This window comes from Terrapene carolina, unplaced genomic scaffold, assembly GCF_002925995.2.
Source record: "Terrapene carolina triunguis isolate 2854851 unplaced genomic scaffold, T_m_triunguis-2.0 Scaffold84, whole genome shotgun sequence".
Lineage (NCBI taxonomy): Eukaryota > Metazoa > Chordata > Testudines > Emydidae > Terrapene > Terrapene triunguis.
The window spans coordinates 22379456-22396486 of record NW_020664435.1 but is presented as its reverse complement, the minus strand read 5'-3'; positions in this window follow the sequence as shown (position 1 = coordinate 22396486).

Here is a 17031-nt window from a genome sequence, read left to right as displayed (position 1 = left end):
ATGAAATGACTTGCAGATAGCATACTCCCGTAAAGTGTCTGAACTTGTAAAATTACAGAATTCTGGATTGGGTTCTACTTTCTGAATACTTAATATTTACTTAGCAACAGCTAAAGACCTAGGAGTAAATAAATCCCCTTGTTTCTCTTTCCAGCTACTACAATATTTCCCTAATAATATATGAAGAAGAGGAACCATTAGAAAAGAGAATGATGTAACAGTGTCCAATCTCACAATGAAAGGTTGCAGTGTTAGCAGTAATAATATTTATGTAAATGTATTTTCATTTCAGAGTGGTGCCATTGTGACAGTACATGAGATGGAAGCCCAAAGTAAAGCTGGTGGACAAGACCAAGAACTAGCTATTTGGAACGGGCTGGGGAGGAGAGGGGAGGGAGAATGACCCAAGATGCCTACAAAGCAAAAGATCTCTACTCACTTAATTACCCTGTTGAGAAAAGGTCGTATGCCTCATGTCCCAAAACAAAGTTATTCCTGGGTGGAAAGGAGTTCCCAACCCCAGATAATTGCTCTGAGACAGTAGATCTCTGACAGGAAAACTTTGCTGCATATGTCAAAGAGAAATGGTAGAAAAGAGCTGGCTACAGTGACTAAGGCAAAATGTGACCTAGGGATAGAATGTGAAGAAAGGGATAAAGCAATTGAGTGACAAGTTGAAGGGAGTTTCAGCACAGTGAGTGAACACCAGAAAAGCTTTCAAAAAAGAATGAGGGAAACCAAGCCAGGAGAGAAGTTCATGTGAGACCATAATTGTTCTTAAATCCAAAATGCCGCAGGAAGAAGTTAAACATTTCATTGAAAAATGGAAAAGATTAGCCAAAGCAGTCTACATTGCATAAAAAGCCTTTTGGACAGGCAAAGAGAAGAGAAATATGCTAATATTCACTGATGCTCTAAAGGGAAAATGTTGCCATCCACATTTTAGACAGACAAGACACATCCCAGCCTGCAGGCTAAACCCCTTTCAAGGCCAAGAACAGTAAAGTGTGAGTATTTTTTAGTTTCAAGGCAGAGAAAATGTGTTTGGGTTAGTCCAGCCCTGCTGTTGGAAAAGCAGCTCCATTTTTGGCTTTTGGTGTCTCTTTCTTTCTGTCCTACTCTCAGCACATTGTTTGTTCTCATGTCCTGTTATGGCCCTTGTAACTCTCATTTGGGAAACTTCTCAGACCAAAAGTCACCTCTTCTTGTTCATACCCTTGTTCTCATTACTGAGCATACTAGATTCAGATGGGCAAAATTATTATCCCTTCTTTTGATCAGCTGCTTTGCAACTGAGGCCTGATCAACACTCAGAAATTAGATCACCTATGTCGCTCAGGGCTGTGAAAAATTTTGTGCCATGAGCACCTTAGTTAGGTTGACCTAACCCCTAGTGTAGATGCAACTAGGTCAACAAAAGCATTCTTCCATTGACCTAGCTACTGCCTCTCCGAGAGGTGAATTAACAACTACATTGATGTAAAAACTCCTTCCACTGACATAGGAAATGTCCACACTACAAATGCTAGTGTTTATAGTGTAGACATAGTCTGAAAGGAAGTCCTCAACTCTAACAACTGGCCCCTGGGGTCAGCTGGTTCATGAGTCCCTGTCTAGAGAAGTGAGAATGTTTACCCTAGACAACATCTCATAGTGACTATCTGGGTTTGGTTGCTGTAGCCAGCCTTTGTGGGGTGCTTTGGGCAAGGCTCTATGGTGTCAATCCTCAGCTGTATTTGGCATAGCTGAGATGGGGAGACAAATCTGGCTCTAATCTATTTTTTCTCTTTCCTCTGGGGATGGTCAAGGCTGAACCAGCCCCTGTCACAAGTTAGAGCAACTAGTGTGTTTCATCCCCTCCCTTGTCATGCCTCTGACATGTACTCTACACCAGTAAGAAGGGAGCGGGTGGTGAACAGACAGCTATCTATCACCCCCAATTACACTAGGCCACGAGAATCCCCAGCTGCCCCTTTAAGTGGTACTCTGGGAGTTGACAGACCTAGGTTCAATTTCCTGTTCTGCCACGGACTTTCTGTGTGACCACTGACAAGTCACTTAGGTTAGGTCTATGTGTTGAGCTTTGAGCTGGGGGTGTATGTGTGATTCCCAGCTCACACAGCCATACCTGCCCTACCTCTCATTAAGCTAGCTAAAAATAGTAGCTTTGCTGTGGTAGCCTGGGCCACGGCAAGCTAACATGGCTAGCTACACTGAGTACGTACTCAGAGGGGCGGATGGGTTTGTGTTCCAGGTGGCTAGCTTACCCCACTGCTGCTTCCGTGGCTAAACTTCTATTGTTAGCATGCTAGTCTGATGAGAGCAAGAGTGAATATGTGTACTCGAGCTGGGAATCACATCCCGTGCTCAAGTGTAAACACAGCCTTAATCTCTCTGTGCCTCAGTTCCTGATCTGTAGAATGGGGATAGCAGCACTTCCTTACTTCACAGGGGTGTTGTTGTGAGGATAAATACATTGAAGATTGTGAGGTGCTCATATACTACAGTAATGGACGACATCGATGTACCTAAGATCGATAGATCTGGCTCTCTATATTTAACCCATTCTATGAAGAGCTTCATATAAATAATTCCTAACCAGCTTTTCATTATCAATTTTCCCATATAATATATTATAATACAGTTTCTAATTACATGATCAATGAGTCACATCCTTACCAGCAAGCTGATCTTATGTATTTCTTACATTACTCCAGCCATTTAAGAATACCACTCCCACTAAATCATGCAAGACCTAAGAATAGTGTGAGAATCTGTTGGTATCTTATGATTAATTTTGTGTTTAAAAAAGTTACACACCACTATATCATTAATGATTGTAAAAAGCTTAGCAAAAAAAATCCAGGTTCTATTTTTGGAGAATTATATCATCTTTCCCATTGCAAGATTTTTTTCCAAATTGAATCCTAGATTTGAAAGGACACTATATCTGGAATATTCTTATGCTTTGGAAAGGTTACTTGGTATTGTTTTATTTGTATGTCAAAGGGATGCCTGAAGTCTCAACAATTGTTAACCTCTCCCATGGTGTGCTAATAAGAGGTCAGAGGCTCACATGTGGCTTGCAGCTTGGAGAATTTCTCTCAGCATTCTGCCAGGGATGGGACTGCCCAAATGGTTTCTCTCATAAGTTCTAAGCCATAAACTGCATCCTACTTGGCTAGCCATGCCAAAAGAGGACCCAAGGGTATCCAGAGTCTTGGCTGATGGGAAAAAATGAGTGCTTCCTATGGAAGCCACAGCTGTTTTCCTGAGAGAGAGCACAGATGCCTGAATTTTTCCCTACTTTCTGTTTTTGACTACCTGTTCTGGCGGCAGTTCCAACAAAGGGGGAGGAAAGCAGCAGGCATCCAGCTGTTTTAAGTAAGCCTTGGCAACACGGGTACTGATTACATAAACATTGAAAACATTCAAAAGAATTTTTTCTGGCTTTCAAACTATAAAAAAAAAAAAAGGTGTGAGCATGCCTTAACACTCCCCATCTCGAGTAGAAATTTAATGACCAGGATAAAGCCCTTCATTATGAAAGCAGAGGTTATTCCAAGAAAAATGATAGTACATATTACTCAAAAAGATCTCGAACTTATACAGAAAATAATTTTACATATATAGCCTATCCACTTTGCATACAGAAGATAAGTTTCTTATGTTAAATTGCAGGATGAAGGTCAAAATGTGCATTTGTATTTGAAATGCTGAGCCTTATTTATTCCTAATCTAGCTCACTGAAGACAATGAAGATACATTGATAGATACACCAGCTATGAATTTGGCCCATTATATTTTACAGCACCAGCTACATCACTGATTTCAATGGAGTTACACCAGCTATGAATTTGGCTGTAATATTTTACTGCACTTACTTGGTTATTATTGTCATTTATTTATTAAGAGCTGAGAATCGGAGGAGAGCTGTACAAGACACAAAAAACAGCTGACTCCCTGGTCTGGACAATTTACAATGTTATCAGGTAATCTTATTCTAACTTTCCTCCATACACTTTTAATTGTAATCCCCAAATAGTGTTATTTGACATCTAAAATATTTTCAATATTAGGTTTAAATTAAACAAATTAAAGCAATGCATTGATAATTCATGAAAGGTCAGCCAAGATCTGACTGATTATAGTTCTATCTTGTATGCATATAGCAGATAGATAGAATGTGAATAATGAAAATGAATTGATTTCAGATTTGTATATCAATTTGTGAACCAACAGAGATCACCCTGGCTGAAAACACATATGCTGAAGGGCAACATTTGAGAAAATCAGGACTCTATCACCCACTTAAGCTTGCAACTCACCTTAAAGATTTTTTAAAAACTGCTCCTCTGTTGCACTGGCTCACAGTTGCACCTGGCTGCCATCCTGAAATGTTCATTTAGTCAACTTTTACCTCTCTGCCTCAGTTTCCCCATATGTAAAATGGAAACAACATCTATCTACCAACTCACAGGTATACTGTGAGGGCTAGTTAATGCTTGAAAAATGCTTTGAGTACAAAAAGTTCCATGAAAGTGTTGATTATTATCAGCACCATCAGAATGCACTGATCCAGGTATTTCATGTGCAGTGCTTCCAGAAGAGTTAGTTGCAAAGCAAGATGATGTGATTCAGCACCAATGGTGCAACAGAAAATGTAAAATAATATCACACCAATGCCCTGGGGTAGGTCATTGGCAGCAAGAATCAAACATGGGACCTTTTGCTCTTATTGCATGAGCTGCTAGTGCCTGAGCTAAAAGACACCTCTCGGTTAGCCAAAGCTGTAGCAGGCTCAGCAATCTCTATATGGCCTATCACTAGAGGGGGACAGCATGCCACACCAAGCAGTCATGGCTTACTGTAACAACACTGATCAGTGAAAGGGATGGTTGATCACAGCTCCCCCATTGCAGAGGCTGAAGCACACTTTACTGGGGCCACAGGGAAGGGACCAAAAGATTCTTCTTCAAGTGAAGGGGTCCTCCCTGCCTCCTGAGGAGCTAAAATCTCATGGTGAACCCTCCTGGATATTGGTCCTGTGAGACTGCTGCATAGTGTCAAAGTGCTAGCTGTGAGCCAGATAAGGCACCCTCCAGGCAAGATGTCTCGTGCTCATGTCTCATAGAGGCCTGCAACCGGCTATTTAAACAGCTATGGAGCAGTTTGTAGGTTTCCTCCTTTCTTCTCCACAGCTCACGAAGACGTTTTGTTCAAATAGGCTGTTGTGCAATGGAACTCCTGCTACTGCCAACCATGACCAAGAGAGAGACATCTTCTCCATGGCTATCTGACTCCACAGCTGGAAAAGGATATCAGGGTACTTGCACTTACAGCTTTGCTGCTGCTTTCCCAAGCTGGTACCCCAGTCCCAGAGCCTTGTCAAGATTCAGCTGCCAGAATTACAATTTTGATGACTTCCTTGCAGATGTCCTCTGGGAATTTGTCTGGATGGTCTACTCTGGGGGCTGTCCAGGGAAGTTTTGCAGCTATTGTGGTCCTACCTAGACTGGTATTTCTAGACCACAGGACAGCCAAATGTGAGGAACAGAACTGGGGGCCAATTTGGCTCAACTTCTCCTGGCTGAGCTATGCAGCCTGTCACCACACCCTCACAGATTGAAGAAATCAAGTAGATGAAGCACAGAATTGTTACTATAGGAATAGAGCATTAGGGAAAGGCTGCTGTCACTCCGGACAGAACCCCTGCGGGTGAGTGAATCTGGGCTGAGAAAGATACGGTTTTTTGGGGAAAAAGGATGTAGGGATGGAGCTTGTAGTAATTTTAACTATAATAGGCAACGATCTAGAGGAGGCAAAGGGGTTGATCATGTTGCTGTTAGACCAATGGTAGGGAAGCAAGAGGTGATTGTGATGTGTTAATTTGGTGTTTCGTGTTTCTGCATTTTGGTGTGCATTGTGACAACAGAATGTGCTTAAATTAAGACCTAAAGTTTCATTTACACTAAGGCTCCGTTACACCACTCTCACAGTGTAAAGAGGCCTATGTAAAGCAGCATAGTGTAAATGAGAATAAGGCCCAAAATCTTTCTTCTTCAAGTTTAAATTACTATGCCACAATTTTCATCTATTACCAATATTCATTTATTAAGCTTCAAAATGGTTTTGCTGACATCTAATTAACAGGCCTAGTATTATGTCTCTCTCTAGTTTCACTTATTTAAAAATATTCTCCAGTATTAATTCCTTTTATCTCCTAGCTGTCCTTCTACTAAATCTTATCGGATCAGTAAGTCTTTTAAAGCTACACTTATTTTTAGGTCTTTTGTGCAATATCAGTGTGGGGACCTTCTGCAATTATACATATATGTCAGCCAAAGCATATTTTTAGAAGTTTTATAACATTACTTTTCCCCCCTGGAAGCCTGCATATTTAAATCTTGAACCACAAAGAAAACTTGGAAATGAATTTGGTTGTGAATTTGGAATCTGCTGAGGTTCCCAGAATTATGAGTTTCTGTGTTACCCCTCTCAGCGTCAGCAAGTAAGATTTTTGCTTCTGCTAAGATGTGTGCCTGCTCCTTGACACATCAGCTTGTCTGCCCTGCCAGCAAACTCTTCAGGACTCTTCCAATCCAAACCTTGCCATCCAAGTAACAAATAATGAACGCCAACACCCAAGTTCCCCAAAGCATCACAGTGGTATCATACATACCATCGACTTGGGGGGCGATAAGGATATATACACCTCTGACAAAAATAGTATATTTGTAAAGTAAGGCCTGATATTGTAGGCCTTACTGACATGAGGACCCACTGAAGTCTATGGAAGTACTGACCTAAAGGATACAGGATCAGAACCCAGCCATTTAAAAATGAAAAAATGATTATTGCGTCAGAAACCAAATTATATCCAGATGGGTAAAATGGCTTGGCAGGAAGGTAATCTTATGTAAGACTTTATAGCAATAATAGTGGTAGCATAGTGATAACAGATGATGATCGAACCTGAGGAAAGAGTATTACAATCAGCTCAGAGCATGACCTCTGTGTCCTCTACTGATTGCTAAGGGAATTATTCTCAGTCATTGATGGACAAGAGTGGTTCATCTCTGAAGAGATTTGTTACAGATATTGTACGGACAGCATTAGAGGAAAATCATTTTGGAATAAAGGACAGGCAGGATGGTTTGAAAAAATAGCATGGGAAATATTTGTAAAACAGAAACGGCTTCCGTCTCACTTCATGAAGTAAGAAAAAAAATCACTAGGTTATAACACTGAGAAGGGGATGTCATAGGTTACCATGATATGTATGTAAATTAAGAGAGAATGGATGATGAAGATAAAGACATACTATAGAAAAGGTTGGTCACAAATGGTAGTTAATAAATTGTTTTGGTTTATTAGTGAAAGTGATTTTTTTTATTACTTAAATGTACACATTAACTTGTACATGTTTTAAGAGATTATACACAGGGTTTTGAGCTGCAACACTATGGGTTTGAATTCCTTCATTTTTATGTCTTATTATGGGACTAATCATGGTCCCACTGAAGTCAATGGGAATCTTTCTTGCACTTCACCAAGAAGAAGGGCTGTGACTGTGAGAGGCCCTTGCAAAGGGTGCAAAATTGAGCAGGAAGGATCTTGGTAAGATTCTACTACCACAGAAGGAACAGTCCCAGTCCCGTAATGAATAATACAAAATAATGATTTATTCTTGCACAGACATTTGACATAGGCCTTTAAAGTGAAATGAAGTACTTCCTTTGGATTCAATTGCCTTTGGATTAGGCCTCACCTGTGGATACAATGGTTGGTTGGTTCATTCAGATGAAACAACCTGAAGACTCTCTGGATACCTAGATTCAATTCTATAATGATGGGTGAATTACAAATTATATGTATGTGTAAATATATGGAGAGAGAGAGAGAGAGAAAATTCAAAACTAACGAGCATTTGTTTATTGTCTTTCATATGGATAATCAAATCAGTTTTTCAAGCAGTTCTAGATTGTGTAGCAGGACTCAGGGGCGGCTCTATGGTTTTTGCCGCCCCAAGCATGGCAGGCAGGCGGCTTTCGGCAGTACACCCACGGTCATGCAGATTCGGCAGCATGCCTGCGGGACGTCCGCCAGTGCCATGGCTTCGGCATACCCACCGAATTGCCGGCGAAACCACGGGACCGGCGGACTTCCCGCAGGCACGCCGCTGAAAGCCGCCTGACTGCCACCCTCACGGCGACCAGCTTGCCGCCCCAGGCATGCGCTTGCTGCGCTGGTGCCTGGAGCCGCCCCTGGCGGGACTGTCAGTTTGATCAGCAGGCTCAGTAGTCAGGGCCTGCTGTCCCAATCTCTTTTCATCCTACGTGTCCGGGATCCCCAGACAGCTGGGTTGGCTTCCTTGTCGATAAAGTCCTGGTCCAGTCTGTCGCAGGGCTAGGTGTGGGGGAATCTAGGATGGGTAGGAGGACCTGGGCCCTCCCTCTTCTCTGGGTCCTGGCCCAGTGTCCTGAAAATATGACAGTGCGGGCTGCCCTACACTTGGCATAGCTCCTGTTCACCTTCCTCTAGGCTACTTCTTACCCCACCTGATGTCTCTGTTCGGGGAGCGGCTGCTGTTTGACTATAGTCCTTTTCTCCAAAACCCCAAAGTCTCAGGGTTGGTGTAGGCGACCCTCTGGTGCCACCACACGTAATTCTCCCTATCTCTGGTGTAATGTCTCCAAGTGGGGTGGGGGAAGAATCACAGCCAGATCGCCTCGATAAAAGTTTCTTCTACTCTAGTCTCAGGGCATTGCTCCTCCTGGAAATGGCTTGTGTCCTCCCTCCTTGCCCTGTGCCTGGAGCTGGGCAAGGAGACTGCTGGAGAAGTCAGAATCATCCAGAAATTGGGTGCGGTGGGCACTCAATGTGCTCATTAACAATTTGAAGCTACTTTAGTGATTTCCACTGTGGGCAAAACAGCCCGGCAGGACATACCCAGAGTTACTCTCCAAGAGTGGAACTAATAGGAACTCAAGAGGAGGCTGAGAAATGTATATATAGTAGAGGAGTCGAAGCTAGACTAAAGAACTCAGTGGTGGAATAGCTCAAGGACAAGAAGGGTCTGCTGTAAGGATTATGTTCCAGGGACTTTACCAATTTGTTGGATTTAGATTGCAGGCTCTCACCCCACTGTAGAAGATGACAACAACTAGAATTTGCAGCAGGCTGTGAAAACTGCAGCTTGATGTTGCAAAGACTCAAGGGGAGTTTGAAGGAGACCATGGGACTAGCACTTGTTTCCCAAATTTAAGAATCTGGCGTGCTCTGAAGAGGGGGTTGAATACCATTCCACAGAGACCATGGCTATGTCCATACTGCACCTGGGAGATATAATTCCCCCGATGGGTAGATGTAGACACACTAACTCTGCTTGAGCTAGTGTGTAAGAGCAGTGTCATGTGGTGGCACGCACAGTGGCTCAAGCTAACCGCTCACCTGAATACAACCCCATCCGAGATCCTAGGAATATACTCGAGGGCCTAGGCCAAGCTGCTGCCCATGCTGCCATGGCCACATTGCTGTTTTTGGCATGGTAGCTCAAGCAGAGGTAGGACATCTATGTCTGCCCAAGCTGGGAAAGCTGCAGTGTAAGCGAATCCTGAGAAGGGACAGAGAAGAGACCTTGGGGAGCATATGTATGTGTGCGTGCATAATTATATTTTGCATTTGAACTTGTGGTAGTAACAAATACTAAAACTTTTCCCCTGGAAAGTATTATCTTTAAAAAGTTGTTACTGACAATACTCACAACACACACACACATATATATATGTACATATATATAAATTTAGTAAACTTTTTCCTTTAGAGATTTGTGTCACTTTTGTTCTCTTAGAGATTTAATTTGGTATAATATAGATAGAGGGATAGATATCTAAGTCCTGAAAAAACTAAACTATGGTCTGTACACCAACAGAGATATAAGCTGAGGTACAGCAAAGGGGAAAGAAATATTATGCCTAACATTAGCATAGTGATTTCCTCAAGCCTATTACGCAAGCAATTTAGAAATTATAATAAAGATTTTCCTCCACCACCTTAATTTTTTTGTTTATGAAGAATTGCACTAGGCTGTATTCATTAAAAAAGCAAATTGTGTGGGAGTTTCATCATGATGCTGTGGAAATTAAACTTGAGAGTCGTGAGGAGCGAGTGCTGGATTAAAAAGAAAATAAATTGTGTATTATGACACCTATTATAAATCTGTATATGTGGGATTTAGGTGAATGCATGTGCATCTATCATTATTCTGTCAAAAATGTACTTTGGGGTTCCTGTGTGGGCCTGATATGACAGGAGCCTTATTACAGGTAGTAATGAGGATTTATAAACACAAAGGATAATAAAACTGTAGGCTCTGATTTTGCTTTCCACTTTTTTCTGCATAAATTCTTTGAAAATGTTGTACCTCTATGGGATAGTTTATAGCATCTCTATTACATATATTTACAATTATATTCAGAAAGAATACTTTATACAACAATTTTCCTCTTTTTCTGGGAACAAATTGAGCTCTCAAACTTATTCATTGTTCAAAATTACTTGTGAATCTCTTTAGTGAATAATTCTTGGCTTGCAAATCAATCAAACTGTTCATTGCAAATATTTGATGCAACAGAGCGGAGTTTGTCTGTATCAAATTATGAACTCCATTTCAAATTATGTATTGAACATGTCTAAACTTGTCTGAGGGCAGCCTATTGTATTCCAGACAGCTGCCCTTCTCAGGAGGATGCTTGATACCTTGTTGAAGGCACTATCACTAAGAAGCCATCAACACAGCAGTCTAGGACCATAGACTCTGATTGTCTCTCAACTACAAGGAAGCCCTCCCCATGGAACAATGAACTTTCTACAGGAGGGGGAGAGGAAGTGGGGGGAGAGAAAAGAGATACTATTTAAGTTCTCTGTTCTGTGCAGTGTGCCAATATCATGGCCATGTGGTGGGAGAGATGGCAGGAAGGACTGTGCTTAACCTCAAACATTGACAAACCTCAGATATACCTACGGTTACCAACTTTCTAATCGCACGAAACCGAACACACTTGCCCTGCCCCTTCCCTGAGGCCCCACCCCTGCTCCGCCCCTTCTCCAAGGCCATGCCCCCACTCACTTCATCCCCCCTCCCTCCATCGCTCACTCTCTCCCACCCTCACTCACTTTCACCGGGCTGGGACAGGTGGTTGGGATGTGGGAGGGAGTGACGGATCCAGCTGCCAGTGCAGGCTCCAGGGTGGGGTCAGAAATGAGGTGTTCAGGGTGTGGGAGGGGGCTCTGGGCTGGGGTAGGGGGTTGGGGTGCGGGAGGAGGTGAGGGCTCCAGCTGGGGGTGTAGACTATGGGGCGGGGCTGGGGATGAGGAGTTTAGAGTGCAGGAGAGGGCTCCGACCTGGGGCCGAGGGGTTCAGATTTGCAGGAGGGGGCTCCAGGCTGGGGAGGGGGTAGGGGTGCGGGCCTGGGGTGGGGCTGGGGCGTTTGGAGTGCAGGAGGAGGCTCAGGGTTGGGGTGTGGGAGGGGATGTGGGATGCAGGCTCTGGGAGGAAGTTAGGGTGTGGGAAGGAGTTCCGATCTGGGGCAGGGGGTTGGGGTGCAGGAAGGAGTTTGAGGTGCGGGCTGTGCTTACCTCAGGCGGCTCCTGGAAGCAGCTGGCATGTCCGGTTCCTAGGTGGAAGTGCCAGGGGACTCTGCGCCCTGCCTGCTCCCACAGCTTCCACTGGCCATCAGGGGCGGCTCTATGTATTTTGCCGCCCCAAGCGGGCCCCAATTTGGACACAGACTGGCTAACCTAGTGAGAAGGGCTTTAAACTAGGTTCGACGGGGACAGGTGAGCAAAGCCCGCAGGTAAGTGGGGAACATGGAGACCTGGGAGATGGGTCGGAGACGAGAGGGAGTGTGGGCTATATTGGCAGAGAGAAAGGAGGGTCAGGACAAAACCGGGAGGAAAGATCAAACCAGTATCTTAGATGCCTATATACAAATGCGAGAAGTATGGGTAATAAGCAGGAAGAACTGGAAGTGCTAATAAATAAATACAACTATGACATTGTTGGCATCACTGAAACTTGGTGGGATAATACACATGATTGGAATGTTGGTGTGGATGGATACAGCTTGCTCAGGAAGGATAGACAGGGGAAAAAGGGAGGAGGTGTTGCCTTATATATTAAAAATGTACACACTTGGACTGAGGTAGAGATGGACATAGGAGACGGAAGTGTTGAGAGTCTCTGGGTTAGGCTAAAAGGGGTAAAAAACAAGGGTGATGTCATGCTAGGAGTCTACTACAGGCCACCTAACCAGGTGGAAGAGGTGGATGAGGCTTTTTTTAAACAACTAACAAAATCATCCAAAGCCCAAGATTTGGTGGTGATGGGGGACTTCAACTATCCGGATATATGTTGGGAAAATAACACAGCGGGGCACAGACTATCCAACAAATTCTTGGACTGCATTGCAGACAACTTTTTATTTCAGAAGGTTGAAAAAGCTACTAGGGGGGAAGCTGTTCTGGACTTGATTTTAACAAATAGGGAGGAACTCGTTGAGAATTTGAAAGTAGAAGGCAGCTTGGGTGAAAGTGATCATGAAATCATAGAGTTTGCAATTCTAAGGAAGGGTAGAAGGGAGAACAGCAAAATAGAGACAATGGATTTCAGGAAGGCGGATTTTGGTAAGCTCAGAGAGCTGATAGGTAAGGTCCCATGGGAATCAAGACTGAGGGGAAAAACAACTGAGGAGAGTTGGCAGTTTTTCAAAGGGACGCTATTAAGGGCCCAAAAGCAAGCTATTCCGCTGGTTAGGAAAGATAGAAAATGTGGCAAAAGACCACCTTGGCTTAACCACGAGATCTTGCATGATCTAAAAAATAAAAAGGAGTCATATAAAAAATGGAAACTAGGACAGATTACAAAGGATGAATATAGGCAAACAACACAGGAATGCAGGGGCAAGATTAGAAAGGCAAAGGCACAAAATGAGCTCAAACTAGCTACGGGAATAAAGGGGAACAAGAAGACTTTTTATCAATACATTAGAAGCAAGAGGAAGACCAAAGACAGAGTAGGCCCACTGCTTAGTGAAGAGGGAGAAACAGTAACAGGAAACTTGGAAATGGCAGAGATGCTTAATGACTTCTTTGTTTCGGTCTTCACCGAGAAGTCTGAAGGAATGCCTATCCTAGTGAATGCTAATGGGAAGGGGGTAGGTTTAGCAGATAAAATAAAAAAAGAACAAGTTAAAAATCACTTAGAAAAGTTAGATGCCTGCAAGTCACCAGGGCCTGATGAAATGCATCCTAGAATACTCAAGGAGCTAATAGAGGAGGTATCTGAGCCTCTAGCTATTATCTTTGGAAAATCATGGGAGACGGGAGAGATTCCAGAAGACTGGAAAAGGGCAAATATAGTGCCCATCTATAAAAAGGGAAATAAAAACAACCCAGGAAACTACAGACCAGTTAGTTTAACTTCTGTGCCAGGGAAGATAATGGAGCAAGTAATTAAGGAAATCATCTGCAAACACTTGGAAGGTGGTAAGGTGATAGGGAACAGCCAGCATGGATTTGTAAAGAACAAATCATGTCAAACCAATCTGATAGCTTTCTTCGATAGGATAACGAGTCTTGTGGATAAGGGAGAAGCTGTGGATGTGGTATACCTAGACTTTAGTAAGGCATTTGATACGGTCTCGCATGATATTCTTATCGACAAACTAGGCAAATACAATTTAGATGGGGCTACTATAAGGTGGGTGCATAACTGGCTGGATAACCGTACTCAGAGAGTTGTTATTAATGGTTCCCAATCCTGCTGGAAAGGCATAACGAGTGGGGTTCCGCAGGGGTCTGTTTTGGGACCGGCTCTGTTCAATATCTTCATTAACGACTTAGATATTGGTATAGAAAGTACGATTATTAAGTTTGCGGATGATACCAAACTGGGAGGGATTGCAACTGCTTTGGAGGACAGGGTCATAATTCAAAATGATCTGGACAAATTGGAGAAATGGTCTGAGTTAAACAGGATGAAGTTTAACAAAGACAAATGCAAAGTGCTCCACTTAGGAAGAAAAAATCAGTTTCACACATACAGAATGGGAAGAGACTGTCTAGGAAGGAGTACGGCAGAAAGGGATCTAGGGGTTATAGTGGACCACAAGCTAAATATGAGTCAACAGTGTGATGCTGTTGCAAAAAAAGCAAACGTGATTCTGGGATGTATTAACAGGTGTGTTGTGAGCAAGACACGAGAAGTCATTCTTCCGCTCTACTCTGCTCTGGTTAGGCCTCAGCTGGAGTATTGTGTCCAGTTCTGGGCACCGCATTTCAAGAAAGATGTGGAGAAATTGGAAAGGGTCCAGAGAAGAGCAACAAGAATGATTAAAGGTCTTGAGAACATGACCTATGAAGCAAGGCTGAAAGAATTGGGTTTGTTTAGTTTGGAAAAGAGAAGACTGAGAGGGGACATGATAGCAGTTTTCAGGTATCTAAAAGGGTGTCATAAGGAGGAGGGAGAAAACTTGTTCACCTTAGCCTCTGAGGATAGAACAAGAAGCAATGGGCTTAAACTGCAGCAAGGGAGGTCTAGGTTGGACATTAGGAAAAAGTTCCTAACTGTCAGGGTGGTTAAACACTGGAATAAATTGCCTAGGGAGGTTGTGGAATCTCCATCTCTGGAGATATTTAAGAGTAGGTTAGATAAATGTCTATCAGGGATGGTCTAGACAGTATTTGGTCCTGCCATGCGGGCAGGGGACTGGACTCGATGACCTCTCGAGGTCCCTTCCAGTCCTAGAATCTATGAATCTATGAATCTATGAATCTATAAGCACGCCAGTCAGGCAGCCTTCGACGGCATGCCTGCGGAAGGTCCGCCGGTCCCGCGCCTTTGGCGTACCCGCTGCCAAATTGCTGCCGAAACCGCGGGACCGGCGGACCTCCCGCAGGCATGCCGCCGAAGGCAGCCTGGCTGCTGCCCTCACGGCGACAGCAGGCCGCCCCAGGCACGCGCTTGCTGTGCTGGTGCCTGGAGCCGCCCCTGCTGGCCATGGTTCCCGGCCAATGGGAGCTGCAGAGCTGGCACTTAGGGCAGGGGCAGTGCACGGAGCCCCCGTGGCTGCCTCTGCGCCTAAAAGCCGGACATGACGGCTGCTTCTGGGAGCCGCGAGGTGCCAGGGCAGGGCAGGGAGCCTGCCTTAGCCCTGCTGCGCCACCGACTGGACTTTTAGCGGCCCAGTCAGCAGTGCTGTCTGGAGCCGCCAGGGTCCCTTTTTGACAGGGTGTTCCGGTCAAGACTCTACCCATACCCAGGGGGCTTAGAAGCATGTGAGACCTAGTGATTGGGGCCAATTTCTACTGTACAGTGACTGTACAGTGGGTGTCTGGACCAGATGTAACATCTGAAAGTCAAAATCTCTCCTGTCATCGCTTAGTTATTTGAGTCAGGTGTTAATGTTTCGTTTACAGATTGGATAATCTAAGAAACCAGCAAACAATAATACTTAATTTTAAATTGTGAATTCAGCTATAATATTCCTAACATCAGTGATGTTCATTATATAATTTGAAATTACTGTTGGGAAATTTGAGTTTACAATTTGCTTTTTATAAGCATTTTTGCTATTAAAATTTATTTGCACAAAAGGGACATACATGCAATCCAAGTGAGTTCATTAAAAATTTTAGAATATTCCTGGAAAACTTCTTGCATTAATCATCCAACTCTATCCAACAGTACAGCATCTCTGTGAGCTATATATTTTCTATATTAAAATAATATCAAGCAACAATTACTAAACCTAAACAAAAATGGTAACATCATACATCAAGGCTTTGCCTATCGGTGTTTTGCAACAGCTGTAGTATATTTAAACCAACCTTTTGTCATTGCAGTAGCAAGGATTGCCTTGTTTTATCAACCAATATGATCTTGCTAAAATTTCCAATAAAAAACAACCAACTAACAAACCAAATAATTAAAAACAAACAAACACTTTGGACCATGTCCTGACCTCACTTGCACTCTGAACAAAAGTACTATAATGAGAGTGCAGAAGCATGAGCACAATGTGTACATATTGTGACAGACCCAGACCAGTGGGGTACAGGAGTCTGGTAGAGGGCAAATATACTGGTCACTGGATGAGTAGTTTTCTGTTCCCTGAGTAACCAGAGCAGGGGCTGCACTAGAGTAATCAGGAACCTACTAGAACCAGTTAAGGCAGGCAGGCTAATTAGGACACCTGGAGCCAATTAAGAAGAAGCTGCTAAAATCAATTAAGGCAGGCTAATCAGGGCACCTGGGCTTTAAAAAGGAGCTCACTTCAATTTGTGGTGCGAGTGTGAGGAGCTGGGAGCAAGAGGCGCAAGGAGCTGAGAGTGAGAGGGTGTGCTGCTGGAAGACTGAGGAGCACAAGCGTTATCAGACACCAGGAGGAAGGTCCTTTGGTGAGACTAAGGAAGGTCTTTGGAGGCGGCCATGGGGAAGTAGCCCAGGGAGTTGTAGCTGTCATGCAGCTGTTACAGGAGGCACTATAGACAGCTGCAGTCCACAGGGCCCTGGGCTGGAACCCGGAGTAGAGGGTGGGCCCGGGTTCCCCCCAAACCTCCCAGTTGACCTGGACTGTGGGTTCTTCCAGAGGGGAAGGTCTCTGGGCTGTTCCCCAACCCACATGGTGAATCTCTGAGGCAAGAAAATCCGCCAATAAGCACAGGACCCACCAAGATAGAGGAGGAATTTTGTCACAATATATAATTAACAAATGTACAGAGCACCATAACTGTTCTGACTACCTCCACTTCCAATGTCACAGGCATAGGCCCCAACTTCGTGGGTGCTCTGGGGCCGGAGCACCCACAGAAAAAAAATAGCCACAGCTGTTCTCCACCCCTGCTGATGGGGGGTTGCTGCCGCCACCCAACAGCTGATGGGGGAGATGGCGGAGTGGGGGTGGGAAGAGGTGGAGCGAGGGTAGGGCCTTGGGGGAGGGAGCGGAGCGAGGGTAGGGCCTTGGGGGA